This window comes from Grammomys surdaster, unplaced genomic scaffold (assembly GCF_004785775.1).
Source record: "Grammomys surdaster isolate TR1022 unplaced genomic scaffold, NIH_TR_1.0 262, whole genome shotgun sequence".
NCBI classification, from domain to species: domain Eukaryota; kingdom Metazoa; phylum Chordata; class Mammalia; order Rodentia; family Muridae; genus Grammomys; species Grammomys surdaster.
Window position 1 is genome coordinate 3,436,077 of NW_021604703.1, and position 17,268 is coordinate 3,453,344.

The 17,268-nt window shown below is 47.1% G+C and overlaps 1 protein-coding gene and 1 pseudogene across 2 annotated transcripts in view; both read right to left on the reverse strand.

Moving 5' to 3' along the window:
- The window catches only part of Fstl4 (follistatin like 4), a 419,001-nt gene that overhangs the window by 259,521 nt on the left and 142,212 nt on the right, over nucleotides 1–17,268 (reverse strand). The window lies entirely within an intron of this gene.
- Nucleotides 4,465–4,908, reverse strand: LOC114628036 (annotated as a pseudogene).

Genomic DNA, 17,268 nt, shown 5'->3' on the forward strand with positions numbered 1-17,268 from the left:
AGAAACATATTGGGATGAAGGAAGACTGTATCCCCTTGTCCAAGCTAATATAAACCTTTTAAGCTACCCAAGTAACTCTAACCAAATTACAGAGGCATAGGCTAGCTCTGAATGCTGATGGACTGGGCATGTTTGGATTCCCAGGAACATGCCAGTCACTCTAGAACTCTCAAGGAGGGGTCTGGTGCTCACTGCATATTCACTACTCTTATCTAAGTCCATACCGTTTATATAAGACTTACTATGCTATTTTGACCAGCCTGGGCAATGTACCTCAGAAATTTGCTTCACCTGAAAACCTACTCCCACTCCAATACAGACACATTTAATGAGAGAACAAATGACCCAGGATGCTCAAGTGAGAAAAGACTTACACATTTTCACATCCACACACACCTTGAAATCTTCTGGTTTTCAAGAAGCTGAGGAAAGTTCTAGGTTCAGTGGATAGATTCTGCCAGAGATGTAACTGCCTCTGCCATCCATGAAAGGAGAAGTAAATGAGGGGTTCAGATGGCTAGCAGACCATCTGCTTCCAAAGACCATCTGAGCTGTTCTAGTCAACCACAGGGACTAGCCAGAGAGGTGAGGAGACGAATGGGGAAAGGTAGACTCGGATCACTGATGCTGCAGCTTCAGTAAGGAAGCAAGCCAGGGACATATGTCTGTATCTGTGACATCTCCTCCTGCCCTGATGTTCTGATGGCAGATGGAACCTTCTCTTAGTAGTAGTTGACCACGCTTGGGGCCAGGCCAGCTGCTCAATAAAAGCAGGTTTGTGCAGGTAGCCCTTGAGAGTCAAAGCCTAGGAGCTTAGTGCCTCTTCTCTGAGGCCCTAGGGAACATCTAGAAAATATACCTAGAACCTCTGGTTCATGGATATCCCCTTCCTCTCACTCAAAGATGCAAGACATATCTTACTTATTTTTAGCCTATCAGTAGTCAACTCTGTGGCCCTGACTTCTCCATTCAAGTGAGCTTAAAGTAGCATGGGTAGAGGACAAACAGTTTGACTCTATCCTGCCATTTTATTCCATGCACTTAGTCAAAGACATTCCTAAAACCTCATTGCACTGTAAGCATGGGTAGTTTTGTTGCTGCCCTTGTGGAAAAAGTACCATGAAACAGAAGACCAAGGCTCCTTGGTAGGGACAGGGGAAACTGATGGCGTCTTTGCCTTCTACATGACTTTTTAAGATGCTTCAACAAAAAAACTCCAACAGAAGCAACCTAGGAGAGAAGGTGTTTGCTTTGGTGCATGATGTAAGGGGATTGAGATTAGGATGCCAAGGACTGCTTTGGAACAGGGCATGCATCCTATTCTGAATAATGAAATGTGAACCCACCAGAGAAGGATCTGCCATGTTTGTGTGTTGACTACAAGTGCAGGGGCCTTGTGAAGAGTTCACTCACCCCGTGGAGTATGGTAGAGTGGAAGCAACCAGGTCCTTTATGTCAATGACAGTTCCAAGCTTTAGATCGACTGTTACCAAGGATGTAGCAATGCATGAGAATGATTCTTTCAGTCATTTGGGCCAATCTGAGTGGGGCTTTCTGTAACCTGGGGTAACAGATGACTGACAAAGTACTCAGGACCTGGGCTGGGACAAGCTATGGGTCTCAGGGACAGGAGCAGTAATCTGAGATCCTCAGTGGCTTTGAGCTCACACACAGCCAAAGTCTAAACTCAGCTTCTTCCTAAAGCCTGGCTGACAGATGCCACTTGGACAGAAGGGCTGTTCTAGACCTTAGGGACTCAACTGCCTTTAATCCATATGAGGACCTTACCTTCACCATGGCTGTGGGGGTAGCTATTCCAGTGTCCTATGGAAAGTGTGATAGTCCCCTCAGGTCATTTCCTACTCCAAGGATACATGCTGACCAAGATCCGCTTGAGATTTAGCTGAGCTTCTTTGAGTCCTAGTCTCTACGGGACCTTGACCCTGGTTTATTGTCTTGAGTTTAAGCAAAGAATTCCATCAAGCCAGTTTACCCAGAAATCCCAGGCTTGCAAGCCAGTGAAGTTTCTCTTCCTCACTCTTGACCCTCAGTCAAGTTCCCTACTCCCCATTGCTGACCAAGGTCTTTGAAGTAATGTAACCTTTCCTTTTCCCTGCACATTCACTACAAACCTCTCTTGTCTTTGTGGGACCTGCGATTGAGTCCAATGTCTCTCTCCCTTAGACAGCCTTGGCTATATGAATAAAAACCCCTTCACCATCTTTTTTGTTGCTGTTGGTTGTTTTTGAGAAGATCTTGTGTAGTATAGCTAGCCTTAAAGTTACTAAGGTGCTGAGGATGACCTTGGACTTCTGATCCTCCTGATTCACCTCCCCAAGACTACAGGTGGTAACACCATGCTCGACTTGTATAGTTCTTTCTATTTAGTGGGTGAGCACTCTCCCAACAGCTCCATCTCTAGCCTCCTCACCACCATGCCTGTGTCAGCAGGCCTTACAGGTACTGGCCATCCATTTGCCCTCAGCATCTATACTCTGCTTTTCTTTCTAGTATCTAGGAAAAGCCTGTCACTCAGTGCATCTCTCTTCTCTCCTTTTGTCCAGCCTCCCCAGCCTCCTGGAACAATACTTTCACATAAATGCTAATCTGAGTTTTCCATACCACCATGAGGATTAAAGTTCAAATAGCCAGCATTGAGGATCTTGATGTTAGCACAGGCAGACATTCAAATGGAAGACGATGCTGCTTCCAGAGAGCAAATGAGGAGAAGGAATGGTCACAAAGCTGGTATGGGTGGTATGACCGATAATTCTGATTGTTAATCTGACCAGGCTTAGAAATGCCTGTTAAGATGGCGAGCAGGTAAAGGACACTTTTCACCAAGCTTGATGACATGAGTTCCATTCTTGGAACTCACATTGTGTAAGGAGAGAACAAATTCCTACAAGTGGTCCTCTGTCCTCCACATGCACACCCTGGCATGACCATGTATTCGAGTACACATGTGTACATGCACACATAGACACATAGACACACACATACACAAATACATAAACATAGTACTTTTTTGAAGAAGAAGAAGGAGGAGGAGGACGAGGAGGACGAGGAGGAGGAGGAAGAGGACAAAGAATTGTCTGAGACATTAGAGATACCCCTTTGGCTGTGACTGTGAATTTCCAAGAACAATTAACTGAAGAAGGAAGAGGGCCTGAACGTGGCTGACACCATCCTATGGGCCAGATCTCTGATCAGCAAATAGGGAAATAGAAGAAAGCTAGGCGAGCAGGTTAGAGGATGGGGAAGGGCCTAGAAAGGTAGGTGAAGTCCATCTTCTTCACCTGGAGTACCAGGGCATCCTTGAGCACTTACATGCCAGATAGTCTGTTCTGTGTTGAATTCAGTCCCATCTGGACAACCACAGAGTCTGTGTGTACGTTTAATGGTGCACTCCAGTGCTAGCCCATCGGTTTATCCACACCTAAGAGAGTCCTCTAGACAATCAGACCAGGTGTTCTTGCCGCATTAGTGGTAAGGGTGTTACAGGGCTGTGTAGAGCTGGGGGACCGATATGTTGGCCAGTGTTTACCAGGTGGCAGTGGGTGCCAGGTAGTTTTGTGTGTGCACATTGTTGTGTCACCCAGAAGAAGGAAGAGGTCAAGAGGTGTGGTTGTATTTGTTTTTCCCAACCCAGATCTAGGTCATAGAAGGTTTTCACTTAAATCTTTAGATCATTCAGTCATGTGCCCCCTCACCACACATTAGCTCAGAACCCATTTTGTGGTCTGAGCTGGAATCTATCATGTGCATAAAGAGGGGACAGTGAAGGTGCCTGGGTTACTGACTGGAATGCTGCTGTTTCTCAAAAAACAAAAACAAAAAACAAAACCAAAACCGAAAACCAAAAACCAACCCAAACCATGCTAAGCACATGCTGATTTTCCTGGTAAAATAATAAGGAAATACACTCCACCCAACACCAAACGCCCTAAACAAGCATAGCTCGAGCTTACAAAGCACAAGTTGTCTGAAAGAAATAGCTGGAGTAATTTTTTGTTTTTGTTTTGTGCTTTTTATTTCTCGATGCAAATGTTTTTATTTTCCACTTAAACAAGTTTCCCCCTTTGCACTGGCCTGTGGCACAAGACTGAGAGACCGTGGCTGCTGGGTGGTGACAGTGACTGGTGACTGTCAGTGGCAGAAACGGTGAGATGCTGCATTTGAGTGTATATTACTTTTATTCCAGGGGAACGCCATGCAGCTGGGTTACACTGTTAGGTCAGAAAGGCTGACACATGAGCAACCTCGGTATTGCCTCACTTGGTAAGAATGGGTCCCGCAAGTGCAGAGCCCAGCAGATGCTGGTTCTGAGCTGAACTGAGGGCATTCTTATTACCACTTTCTTTACCCAGACAGGGCCTGCTCGGATGTCCTTTCTACAACTCCATAAGCCCTTTGGCAAAAGTCTCTGCAATATTTGGGGAGGATGTCCCCACCCTTCATAGGTCAGTGTCTGATCTGGTGGAGATAGCTTGTGGGGCCTGGCTTATTCCAGTTCCAGTGGGCTCTAGCACTTGTCCTCCGGGAGTTCCCGAACTGCTCACTGGAGGCCGAGTCAGTGGTGCTGGTCTGTGGGTCGGCCTTTTCCAACACCAGGCTCCAGCACTCTGAGCCAGCTGCAGTGGTTCTGTCTCGGAGGCCTTTTCCTGCGCAGCCTCCTCAGTGCCTCAGCTACACGGTGATCCCCTGCACATTCCCAGATGATCTGGGCTCGCTCTTCAGCCAGCTGGTCCCCACTGCGCTGGAACAGGCCCTGGATCTGCACCAACTCAGCATCCTGGAAAATGTTGGCAGAGGCCTGCTTGCGGCCCCGGGTCGGAGGTTTTGAAACTTGCCACAGAGGTGGCTCACTCACCACAGAGGCCGGAGTCCCCATCACAGGTGCTCTGGTTGCCTTGGCTGCCCGAAGCGGGCGGAACGCAGCCGGGAGCCTGGCCGGGCCACCTGGTCACAACCACAGTTCCTTAGAGAAAGTGCCTGCTTTGTTTATTTTTACCAAAGAAAAAACTTTACTAGTGTTCCAAACTCTGCATCACTAGTGGGGCTGGCTCAGAGCTCGTACTTACTCTGGGTGGGAGTAGGCAAGGTACCCCACCTTACCCACCTCACACAAGCTTGAACCTCGGGGGGGGGGGTAACTGACAGAGGAGGCAGATTCTCTTCAGAGGTTCGTGAGCTGATGGCACAGGTTGAGACTCCTGAGCATCGTCTGGTCTGGGTGACAGGGTTGTGCAGGCATAAAGGGAAGGACTGCACAGTCTGAGGTGTAAAACGAAGCCTTAGTCCCAAGCAGGACAAAGCACCGGTAGCTAAAATAAATTCCAAAAGGCACTTAGCATTTCTGAGAAATTCTGCGGCTGGCTGAAGATGCACTGTACTTTTCTGATGGCGTGGGGAGCAGGTTGTGTTTCATCAGAAGCAGGAAATGCAGATCAAAGACTGGAGGTTAAGGACGCTGAGATCACAGCAGAAGGCAGCTGAGCCCCTGGATGATTTCCAAGAGGACAAGCCTCAGGCGGGAGAAAGTAAAGACGATGTAACAAATTGTAACTCTTGAGTCTACTGTTCGCAATCCTTGGGCTAGCTAGCACTGGACCACCTCAGACAGTGAGATAAACTTCCCAGGAGCGAGAATCCCAGAGGGTATGCTTTCAAACACCTGTTCCTAGACCCCATCCCACGGGATTCTATCAGCAGGATGGGAGTAAGAGATGCCCTCTACCCCTTGAGATTTCAAGACAGGTGGCCTGGGTCCCCTGTTAGAGAAACTATTGGATCCTGGCAATAAAACAGACCTCCTGACTCTGCCAGCCAGGGCGCTGCCCTCTGGCAGTTTTCCAACACCAGTGCTGGGAAAACGGACAAAACAGTTGTCTCTGCTTCTCAAGATCTTCCTACAGGCATGCAGAATAGGCTCACCATGAAAGGCTTGTTTGTCCTGGGGACTAGACCTTGTGAAGCACTGTCAACTACACTTCCAGAGCTCCGTAGGGGGTATGTGCAAGACTGGGAGTGTACTTCTTGGTAAGGAACAAGAGAATGGCTAATTTGTAGTACTCCTTCTGAGTGGATGGAGACGCAGCAAGGCCTCTGCCTTCACAGTGCTTACCACTCAGAGCCGCTTCTCACCACCTCCTGCCCCCTGCACATTCCCAAGGGGCACATAGACAACAGAGGCCCTGACAGTCAACTCCCCCACCTCCCTACCCAAGCAGCTTCTAATTTTCAGTTGAACTGAAGTGGATGGCTTCCTTGGGACAGCATTTACCTATAACACTTGATTCCCTCATTTATTTTTCTGTCTATCCATTCAGCCCTCCATCCGCCCAGAGCCTACTAAATTCATCTTATGGCATACGGACTCTGCCACATGGCAAGTGGGTAGAACAAACAGAACAAGGCCAGGTGCCTTCCTACTCAGGTTGCTCATAGGGTAATGGTGAGCTCAGTGGATGCAAAGCGATGTCATTGCAAGAGAAGCCTCATGCTGACGCCAAGAGAGAGTACAAGCTGCAAGCACCAAGCTCTGCCATGGTCAGGGCAGATGACACTAAGTCAGCATACTTGATCTAGAGAGCAAGGAGGACACAAGCAGGCAGGCAAATACACACACACACACACACACACACACACACACACACGGGGGCGGGGGGAGAGACCCTATTCATTGGGACAAAGGTACAGGGGTGTAAAGCACACAGGGAAAATGAGAGAAAGCTTGGGTAGTACCTTTATGGAAAAGCACCTGCTGGGCATTGGTCAATCCCTAGATTCTGTCCCTAGCATCTGAACCAACCAACCAACAACCAACCAAACTCAGGATGAAGCTGAGGAGTCTCCAAAGCTTGTGTACAGGAAGCTACGCTGTAGACGAAAGGACGTTCCTCAGTTTACAGGAAGCCCCAAAGCTATTAAGAGTCTGATTTGTGGTGCTGTCACCTTTGGCGGTTCTCATGGTAGCTGAGAGATGGTGACTGGTTTGAAGGAAAGGAGGTCAGCTTGTGGGGGTGTATGTGACTGTCTCACTAATTGTGACCACTGAGGTAGGCCTGCCCTAGGGCAGTAGTGAAGTAGGTGGCAGTGGCAGAATCCATAGACAGGCCAGTTCCCAATGGGGGACAAGAGTATAATGGCCTCCAGGGTCTGCTTCAGATCCCCTGCTACCCAAGCAACTGCTCACCTCATAAAGGTCCTGGTGTCCCTCCAATGGCTTTGTGTCTGTTTACTCAGACTGCTGGCTGTGAGCTAAACACTCCTTAAATGTTTCTTATACATTACTGACTTTTTTCCCCCTTACCTGGAAACACTTGGGTGGCTTAATTTGTTTTCTGGAATAACAAAAGCAATTAGACTAATTGCCTTCAGAGTGGGCTGCTCAGAGGTGACAACCTCAACACCACACAGGAGGCGACTGGCAGCTTCCTTCTAGGCTCATAATTTATGGACTAATTTTCCTGTCCTGTCAAGGGCAGGCACATCGCAGGGACAGAAAAGTGTGCGGCTGGGCAGACTCCAAGGCCTCCCTTCACAGCTTCTTAGCAGTCACACTCATTGGAAAGATGGAAATACCAGCCGGTTACTTCTGCCACAGTGGCACCAGGCATTTTTCATGGTGGTCCCAGGGCATCAGACCCCTTCTAACCAGCAAAGTACCCCGGAACACCCACAATGGAAAAGGGAGCTGTAGAGACTTGTACAGCTGCTGAGAATATGGTTTTCACACTTTCCCCATAATTCCATCTTGATGGGTTAGACCAGATTTGGAGGACTGTCATGAAGTGACAGGGACCACAGCTTGGGACAGGTAGAGATGGCATCCCGACCTAGGCTCCTGGCTATGTGTATGGTGGTTCAGTTCTAGCAAGTGATGCTATCAATGGCTGTGCCTTAAGGGCCGAAAGAATAATCACATGGCTATTTCTTCCAAGTTGAAACATTTTTTTTTTCCTGTAGAGAAGAGACATCCATATACCCTAACTCAGGAAGCTCAGAGTGACAAGACTTACAAAAAGCTCCAGGCTACGTAAAGAGTGAACAATTGCTGCAAAGAAGCGGGAGGCTCTTCAGTGGAGCTGCCTGCTTGGTGGGTTTGCAGGGATGCAGCTGCCGAGTGTCACCTCTGCTGGCCTGCACTATCTGGTAGTGCAGCTGCCTTTGAATCATTGTCCTGTAAGTAACCTCTCTAAGCTTATTGCTTCACCAAGCTAGATGTGAGAGGAATCATTTCTTGGGTCTGTCATTGATGTCTTGAGTGAACAGATGTTTGTTCACAGATCCCCAGGAAAAGTCACACAATGGGGAGACAGTGGCCACATGGCTGTCTTTGAGGATCCCACAGCTTGGTGGAGAAATGGACACCACCCCACTACCACAACCTAGGTGCAAGACAAAATTGCCTCCAAGCTGCATGGCAGATGTACCAAGAAAGGATGGATAAAGGAAAGCTTATGAAGGGGCAAAGCTCCTTGGTACAGCTGGGACTTGAGCAGCCACCCTGGTGGAGTGTTTAGTACAGAATCCCCAAAGCTAGGCAGGACTTGAAAACAGCTCTGGAGGAGGAGGCAGGTCAAGCTGAATACAGGCACTGAGATGTTAAGGCGAAGGCTCTGTGAGGATCCTGGTGGTCACCCCCTGAAACTTCGTCAGTGGTAGAAATTGTAGGTAAAGGAGTTAGAAAGGTAGTAAGGGACCAGTTAGCTAGGAAGCCAGATGGCATTTGGAGGTTGCTGATGGGCAATAGGAAAGGACAGGTAAGATTAACTGTCTTTCAGGTTGGTCACCCTCTCTGGATAAAGGGCTAGCAGAAGGTAAGAGAGGAAGGCCAGTGGCCAATTGTGATAGAGAGAGACAAAGCTGGAATGCCTTGGGCAAGGTGGAGAAATGTAGATAAATTTGACATCCAGAAGTAAAAAGTGGAGCTGTTTGGGGTTGCAGATGGATACAGGAAAGGGGCAGGATCAGAGGTTATTTCCTGATATGAACATACAGTGTGGTCTTATAGATGCTGGTCCCAGGAGTGGGACAGGGATGAGCAAGCAGAAAGCAGCTCTCTCAAAGAGTGGTGCAGGTCCTCAGATGACAGGGCTTCTCACCTCCTCTAAGACTGCAGCAGAGTGGGATTTAAAAAGGAATCAGGACAACTAAGAGAGCAAGAGAAGCTTCCTTGGATCAAGGGATTTAAGGGCTTTTCTGGGACACGAGGCAGAGGGATGCCTCAGTTCACAGCCCACAGCCAAGAACATATGCAGAGCAGCAAGCCCACCTCCCAATTCACACCTAACCCTAGAGGCGCAACCAAGATGAGCACAGGGAAAAGGGAAGATCTGAATATGGAAGACTCACTGATGTAGGAGAAGGGACTTAGAGGGTTCTTTTCTTAACAAGTGAAGGACGGGGGCTGGAGAGATGGCTCAGCAGTTCAGAGTGCTTACTGCTCTGGTGCATAAGTTGGGCGTAGCTCCCAACACCACACTAGTTGGCTCATAATTACCTGTGACTCCCGTTCCAGAGTATCTAGTGCCCTCCTCTGGTGTCTGTGGAAACTGAACTCAGGTGCACAAAAACCCCAACACACACACACACACACACACACACACACACACACACACACGAATACAAATAAAACCTTTTTGTTAAAAAAAAAATGAGAAGGAACTGTGAGCAGAAATCCAGCATGGTTCATGTGGCAGTTAGAATCTTTCTTACTGTGGCAGGGTAGTAGATAGGGGAAGCCCAGACAGTGTCCAACCCAAAGCCTCTGTCATACAGTGAAAACTGCTAGCTTCCAAGTCCTGCCCTGGAACAAGAATTTCCAGCCAGAGTCTGGACTTCTACATCCCTGTATGTGAATGGACTGCTGAAAAATCACAGGACCAATAACACAAAAATACTTAGAGTAGGGTCCCAAAGAGACTGAAAAAAGAGGAGTCAACAAAAAATGGCAAACCCCAAACACAACCCCTAACCATAGAAGCAATCTACAGGGTGAAAGAGAGCTGGAAGTAGAAAGGAGAGTCAAAGACACTGCACACTGCTAACTAGGAAAACATTAGCTCAGGCTGTCTAGAGGATCCGGAGTCAAGGTCATCTTCAGGTGTGTTATAAGGTCAAGGCTAGCCCAGAGATCCCATCTCAACCCCATATCCCCAGAATACAATAAGGACAGAATAAGGAAGAAAAGCATTTTCCTAGAACTTCAAGAATATGAATGATAAGTGTGTAGAAAACATAAACATGAATTGTTTCTTAATTACGTGTGTGTGTGTGTGTGTGTGTGTGTGTGTGTGTGTGTGTGTGTGCATGTGCGCATGTGCTCACCAGCCACAGCATGAGAGTGGAAATCAAGGGATAACTCTCAACAATTGTTATCTTCTTCTATTCAGGCCCTGGAGATCAAACTCAGGGGCGTCAGCTCTTCAGGAGCAAGCCCCTCTCTACCTGCTGAGCCTCCCCCTCAGCCCAAGCCTGAATTCTTTTTTGTTTGTTTGTTTTTTTGTGTTTGCTTGTTTTTTTTGCTTTGTTTTTTTTTCGAGACAGGGTTTCTCTGTGTAGTCCTGGCTGTCCTGGAACTCACTCTTTAGACCAGGCTGGCCTTGAACTCAGAAATCCACCTGCCTCTGCCTCGAAAGTGCTGGGATGAAAGGCGTGTGCCACCACCGCCCAGCCCCAAGCCTGAATTCTTTCTTTTCTCTAATCAGCACACGATGTTAGATGTTTTTATGACATTTCCTCATTTTCATGTCCCTTGTGACATTTGCATACGCCCCCATCCTTCCTCATCCTCTAACACCCTAATCTCCGGGTCTCCCGTTTAGACTCAGCCTGTAGCCAGTCTTACCTGTACACATACGTGCACGTCTGCACCATAGTCTGGGATCTGCATATAAGCGTGAGCATGTGCTTCATATCTTTTTGAATTTGGGTGACCTCACTAAATTTTGTGCTTTCCAAGCATGAGTTTCTGACCCACAGTGTTCAGTACTCAGACTGAGCAACAAAGCCAAAGGAATTTTACAGAATACAGAATAAAATACATTGGGAAGCAGAAACTTTGGGGGGAAAAAAGTATGTGAGAAGAAATACTGCTCCAGGGTGTTTTTAAAATGAAATTAAAATTTCCAGAAAGACAGAAAGCCAATATGAGAAACACACACACACACAAACACACCCCTGCCTTTCCTATGAGGATGGATAAGTAGAGCTAGGTTGTGGAAAACACATGGAATGACCACTAAAGCCTTAAAGCCAGACACGTCCTTGCAGAACTTCACAACACCAAGGGTATTAATTAGTTCGTTCACTGTGGACTTTTTTGCATTAATTTTAATTTATAAAATATTGCATTTACTATCACTTTTCTTGACTATCGAGTGTCTGTGTTAGAGGCACGTGTTTCAGCTGCCATATCTTCATGCCTGGGCACAGCATGGGGGTGAATCACTGGTGTGACACTCATGAACCTTTAAGAAGATTGGTGTAGGGTGGGGGGGGGGCTGCAGTTGTTGAAAGAAGAGACCTCACGAATGGAAACAATGCATTTATTCAAAATGCCCCAGAGACATACCTCACCCCTCCCACCATGCGAAGACACAGATGGCAGGTGCCATCTTTACCAGACAAGCAATCTGTCAGCACCTCATTTCTCAGCCTCCAGTAGAAGTAAATGCCTTTCTTTGTAATTGATTTAGATCATGTATGCACATGCATGAGAGCGTACAGACACATGTTCACATGTGGAGGTCAGAGGACCACTTGAAATCAGTTCTCTTCTTCTACCGTGTGGGTTCCACACATTGAACTCAGACCGTCAGGCTTGGCGGTAGTCACTTTTAACCAAGGAAGTTCCAGCCCAAGGAAGAAATTTCTATTGTTCACGATATCCTGATACAGACAGCCTAAATGGATTGAGACACGATGGCTCTAATACGGTTCAAATAAACTCGATGGGCCACCCATAAGGAACAAGAGGCAGTGCAGAACACATATACATATGTAACACACACTCCCCTCCTTGTGAATATGTGGGTCTGTGCATGTGTGAGTGAGGGTGCATGTTTATAGAGGCCTCTGGACACCAGAGGTTGATACTGGGTGTCTTCTTTGATGGCTATTCACTTGGATTTTGAGATAGAGCCTCTCACAGAACCTGGAACTCACTAATTGTCTAGGCTGGCTGGCTGGCTGGCTGGTACACATCTCTTTTGCTCCCATCCCCTGTACTGGACTTACAGACACATGCCCTGTGTGCTCCTCTTATGTGGGTGCTGGGCATGAGAACTCAGATCCTTATGCTCACATAGTGAGCTCTGCACTGATAGATCGTCCCTTGGCTCCAGGGATCCCTTGGCTTTCCACCAGGAACACTGCTTGCTTAAAGATGACAGAATTAGAGTGTGATTTTCTCTTCCTAGAGACTTACTTACCACTCCCTCTGTATTTATGTAGGGCCATGTGACCTATCCAGAGAGGTAAGGATGGGAATGGGATTCGGGATCATTTCTGAGTGGAGCTAGTTACAAGCCAGGGGCTGTGCCCACAACATCTTCTGCCCTCATCCAGTGACTTTGGAAACCACACAAGAGAAGGAGTCTGGTTCCATAATTATTGTGTGCAGTAAAATTGCCTCTATTCTGACACCTCAGGGGGATGACAGGCTGTGACATGAGTATGCAACGTGTACCCTGGGCAGACAGGAGGTCATCGACTGTGACAGTGTTCTCTTGACTAGGAAGAATACTGGGGTTCTTTGTCCGATCAATAAAGTGTGAAGACAACAAAGAATTTTAGACATTTGAGTGACAGACATTTGAGCCCCTAAGCATGGTGGGTTTTTTTTTGTTTGTTTGTTTTTGGTTGTTGTTATTCTATTTTGTTTTTTTAAAATAATACAAGTGTGCTCCAGAAAACTGAAAAGCATAAACAACAACTAAACAAACAAAATACAAGCTATCTTGGGAAGGGCAGAACAGATAAAAAAGTTCTAGACTGGAACAAACAAATAGAAAGAGGTTCCAGAAGAGAGGCTGCCAGGAAAACAAGGCAGGTGCTGATTAAAGAGATAGCCGGAGGCATTCTGGGACAGTGCAGTGTGGAGGACCAGACTACGGGATGCCCAGATACGGAAAGAGAATACCAAAATTTGACTCAACTGCCCTGAGGTCAAAATTTCTAGGTATGACATGGAAGTCTGACTATTTGCACTGAGTCCCAGGTTCTGGTTATCCTTAACTTTGCTGTAAGATTTATTTATTCTTACATTTGCTGGCACACACATCTGTGCACCACATGTGCCCCAGAAGAGGGCATTGGATCCTCTGGAACTGCTTTTACAGAAGGTTGTGAGCCATCACGTGGGTGCTAAGAACCAAACCAAGGACCTCTACAAGAATTGCAACTGCTCTTATTACTAAGCCATCTTTTCAGGCCCCATCCTTGACTTTTAGAATCATCCAATAGACCAGTATTGGGAGGCTATGACTATGTTGGCCAGAGAGTAGGCAGATTTTGGCCATTGCATCTGAGTCGGTGAATACAGAGGAATATCACAAGGTGGAACAGGGATGGGATTTTCTCATGGTTCCTCAGGCCATGCCATTGGCCCTGAACCTAGTTCCTTGCCATCTTGCCTCCTTCACTGCTTCCCTTATGTGGATCCATGCTGATGGGCTACGGTAGGGAAGATGGGTATGTTGGCACATGCCTTTAACCCTAGCACTCAGGAGATAGAGGTAGGTAGCTCTCTCTGAGTTTGAAACCAGCTTTGTCTACATAGTGCGGTCTAGGCCAGCCATCTATATAGTAAGACCCTGTTTCAACACCCTTCCTATTCAGAAGAAAAATATCAAGCGTCATGGCAGGGGAGCTTCTGCCCGTGATCTCTCTTTCTTAGCAAACACCATTTGACTTCTGCAGAGTGCACCACCCTGGTCAGGTTCTGACCGACTTCCCTCTCCCAGTTGCTTTAGACACTTCTCCGCCCTGTCGATTTTCTCTCAAGAGAAGATAACCTTGCCTGTCCAACATGCTCTCATCTAGGGCTCTGGTTCCAGCTTCCAGAGACTATTAGAGAAACTCTGATTTGAAAAGAAAAAAAAATCAATGGTGTGCTCTGTAGAGGTGACATGTCAAAGCCTGTCAGAAGCTTGGCAGCCTTCCAGTTCCATGCTGCCCCATCTGCAAAGCTTTAGCAGGACACAGCAAGGCTTGAGCCTTTGGTTATAGGTGGACACTGTGGCTCCCTGTTGCACACAGCATGTCCCTTCTATGGCTCCTGCAAATCTAGGCTCAGCTCTGATCAGGTGTACTTGGTAGGGAAAGGCTACCTCGGCAGCCTTGATGTGGCTGCCAAGTGGTTTTGGAGTCAAGAGTTAAGTGGGGCCACTCCTCAGCTATGGGAGCAATGCTCTTCCCTAGATATGTTTAAATGCAATGTCTTATATGTTAATACTCTCTAGAGAGGGTAAGAACCCTTTTAGAGAAATCTTGTCAGTGGACTAGCATGCCCATTCCCAACTCCAGTTTTAAAAAAAAAAAAAAAGCAGATAGTAGGTCTTGCTTCAATTTCTGCTATAGTCTCTTCTTGTCCTAGAATCAGGAAAATGCAAAGATCTGGTCCTCATCTTCAGGGAAATGGGGAATGTGACACCTCCTTTGGCATCTTCCACATAGGTAGCTCTCCTCATAACTGGGGTCTTAGACAGTCTCACGATCCTTCCATGGTTCAGATTTTGGCCCCCGAACCATTTTCTTATTCCATGTCCAGCATCTCAACTCACAGTGCCCAAGGGAAAAAGGACAAGAGGAGACTCGCTCATATTCTCACTAAGGGCTCAGTAGAGCACACAGCACTCTCTGTAGACAGGCTCAGACTGTGGGGAAGGGCTATTGCATCTTTGGTTCATATGGAGGAGTGTCCCAGCTCCACCTATGCAGTGGAAAAGTGCGGAGACCAGCAGAAAATGTCAGGCTTTGCTCATCTGTGTCAATAATTCTATTTTGCAGCTGTCATCAAAGGCGATCCGTGCACAGGGATGTGCAGAGGCCCACAGCTTCCCTGACTTATAGGCAGGCAGTACAACATTAGGCAGCTATTTGCGATGAAGGCCCTTCATTTTCTGCTCCCTGGCCCTGGCATTAATAAGGCAAGCACATTTAATTGCCAAGAATGCTTGATGCAGTGAGCAAAAGCTGTGAACGCCAGGGTCAGTGCGAAGAGCCAGCATACCCATGATTACTGCTAAATTATCTCCCTCCTTTCTTAGTAATTTCCTTTCAAGGCAGTAAACATCAGCAGTTTCTCTGTAGCTTTGGCTAATCCTCTGATTGAACTAGTCCTGTAATTTGTGTCAAAGTTAGCACATGTGTAGGTGCAAGCGTGTATGGGTGCATGTGTGTTTACATATGCGTGAAGTTGATGTCAGGAGTACTGTTTGCCCACTTTCTGCTTTACTGAAGCAAGGTCTGTCAAAAAGAAAAGAAAACAAAACAAAAGAAAAAATACCAATGACAACAAAAAACAAAAAACCCAGAGCTCACATATTTGACTAGTCTAGCTAAGCAGCTTGTCCCAGAGATCCCATCTCTTCCTCCTGAATGCTGGGATTACAGGTAGCTGTTATACCTGCCTAGATTTTACATGAGTTCCGGGGATCCAAACTTTGAGCCTCATACTTGTGTGGCAAAAACTTTGTCCATGGAATCCATTTCCTCAGACCAAGTCCTGTCATTTTAACTTTTGGAACTTTCGCTATTGCCAGCATCCATAGGAAGATTTTCAGTCCCAGCATTCCTTGAGCAGCTGATGTCATCTTGTGGCCCCAGCATCCTCCTCATGTTAGGGTTCCATGGTCCTCAATGGTAAGAAAATAAAAGAGTATGTGCTCCTGTCTCAAAGGTTCACAGATTTACATCTGGCCCTGGTTGGGTCCAGGATCCAGTGAATTGGACATTTATGTCCGGAAGAATCTGGGAGCCACAGGACACGTTTCTCAACTGAGCTTAAGCTCCAGGCTGGGTTCCTGAGAAGTTTGTCCAGCATGATAACATCTGCATTGGTTTTCCTAGTAGTCTGCCAACAGGTGGGCAGGAAGGGGACATAACAAGGTGTCACTCATAATTTAGAATTCATCACTGAAAAGGGCTCTGCAGTAACAGTCCAGCCTCAATTACTTCCAAGATGCCTTTCCAGCGCTGCTCCCCGCTGCCGTGTCACCCCGAGGTTGCAGGATTCCTCAGGATTCTTTTCCCCCACCTCCCTCACTCTGCCTTCTCACAGCCCCGCCTGTCAGAAAGTCATTTTATCTCTGGAGGAGTTTTATGCCAGGGATATATGACCAGAATACATGAAGGTCTTTTAAATTTATTTTCAATAGCCCCACCACTCTTCTCCATGAAATATTTAGCATTTAACTCGTTATTCCAGCTGCTGGCGAGGTCTCGGGTGCAAGGTGGCTTTGTAGAGATGGCAGAATGTCACACCAAGGTAATTGTTTCTCTTTATTTCCTCTAGATAAAGAATAAGTAATAGGCAAGTCTGAATTATCGGGCAGTGCTTCCATCACGGGCTCCAGTGATAACATAACCAGCAGATTGAATTTGGAGTGGTCCCGCATAATCAGCTTCCCCTTGCTTCAGAGAATTTGCTTGGGAATGAGTCTGCCTTGGTGCATGAGCCACCCTGCCAGCATGTGTGCACACAGCCCCTGCTTTCTAGTAACTCCAAACAGCAGAGCAAAGTCTGCGTGGGGGTGGAGGGCAGCCTGTGAAAGACTCTCTGAAGAGGCGCTAGGGTGGTGCAGTGGGTGTGCGCATGCCTGTGGCAGAAAGCAAGTACAAGAGGAGGAGGAAGAGGAAGAAGAGGAGTAGGAGGGGGAGGAGGAAGAAGAGGAGGAAGAAGAGGAGGAGGAAGAGGAGGAAGAGAAAGAAGAGGAGAGGAATGGGGAGGGGGAGGCAGAGGAGAAAGGGGAGGAGGAGAAAGGACAGAAGGAAAGGCAAAGACAGTGACTTAAGGCCAGCAGGAGAGTGTGAGGAGACCATTGAGGAGAAGAGCAGAGATGGTAAAAACCCAGAAGAGAGACTTGGTGAGTAAGAGGGAAACGAAATGGAAGTGACCCTAAAGCTCTGGAAGCATCTAGCATCTATCACAAGGTTGATTCCATTAAACTGAATTTCAAAAGCCACAGTAGAATAAGACAGCCAGTTACTAATACATCTTGGGCACTTGCCTTCTCTCATGTATGCCTCACAACATCC